Here is a 1,559-nt window from a genome sequence, read left to right as displayed (position 1 = left end):
GTCGCTCACGGATATTTGAATGGGGGCTGGGGGGTGGGGGTTGTTATTCCACAATTTTATCTTCTCGAGAGGTGAATTCTGGAGTGTTACGTGTTAGCAAAATATTTGAGTGATAAAGTTCAACCAAAGACATAAATGGCTCTACTTTTTTACGCTACAATACCAATTATACTTTACTTATGTTTAAGATAATCAATATTATATTAAAGTTAGTCATCGTCATACTTTATGTGATTGCATTTATTTCAACTTTCACACCACTCAAAGATTATCATGATCCCTGATTAAGCATAAATGACGAATTGGATCGATGAGTGAATGAGATGGGCTTTGTTCTCTTTCCTTTTGATGATGAGGGGTTTCATCTCTGCAAGATAAGATAAGAAACAGGGCTTGTGAACGAACAAGAGCAAAGCCACTTGCCCAATAGAATCTCCTTAGGAGTGTTTGTCCACATGATTATGATTTTTTGGGATTAGCCTTGTATTTTAGCATAGGAGACGTCAGAAGAGTCTGAAGTGAAGCAGAAGAAGAAGCGGTGAAGGATTAAGCATTGCACCTACCGTTTTGGGTTGTTTTGTATTTTTGGAAACATGTTCGGGTTAGAAGTCCAATTTGATTTTTGTATTCTGGTTTAACCTTATAAATATATGTCTTCTCAATGAAGGGTTCGTATCTAAGCCAAAGAAAAGAGATGAGATAATTTGGGAGGATCTTTATGTGAGATTGGGAGATGGTTTCTCACGGGTTACTTGAGTAACACAAGAAAGAATAAATATATGTAATCTATAGGAACAAATAAGAGTTCCTTGAGTAACACAAAAAAGAATAAATATCTGTAATCTATAGGAATAAAGAAGACAGGGATCTCTCTCGTGATCTCTCTCGTGGATGTAGGTGATTACTAAATCACATAAATCTGTTGTCTTTATATATGACATGTTCTTGTGTTGTTTCTTTAGTTTCCTGTGTTTGGATATTTATCTTCTCGGAGTTATTTCCTATTGCTGAGGAAAATCGTTTTGCCCTATTAATTAAGAAGGAAGAGATGTAGTTGTGTAGATCGGGATTAGCTTTCGCAAAGCACGCTGGTCGTTTTCGACAATCTATTATTTTGCAAACTATTGCACTGAAATTATGAGGCCCCCGGGTCTAAAGTATTGGTTCTTTTTAATCAAATTATACGATGTTTGATTGGACAACCCCCCGCTCCCCTCAACATTGCAATTTCCCACTTAAAACAGGTAAATCTACCTATAAATTTAAATGGGCGATTGTACTATATATGTAAATTTGGTAAAACTGAAGAGGATCAACGCACGAGGAGAGAATGAGAATTAGTTTCTACTGATTCAAAGCTCTGATCCCTTGTACTACAGATCCACTGAACGCTTGCCCTGCTACTCAGCGTAACTCGAAGCGACAAACAGCAAATTATTTATTCAATACTACTATTAATCAATATTCCAATCAAATTTCAGCTCAGATGATCTCGATCTCTAGCTAGTAGTGCATGACGTAGCAATCGTACTGCACGCACGCATCGCCGGTCTTCATGT

This window comes from Asparagus officinalis, chromosome 4 (genome assembly GCF_001876935.1).
Source record: "Asparagus officinalis chromosome 4, Aspof.V1, whole genome shotgun sequence".
Taxonomy (NCBI): domain Eukaryota; kingdom Viridiplantae; phylum Streptophyta; class Magnoliopsida; order Asparagales; family Asparagaceae; genus Asparagus; species Asparagus officinalis.
Note: the sequence above shows the minus strand (reverse complement) of the source record.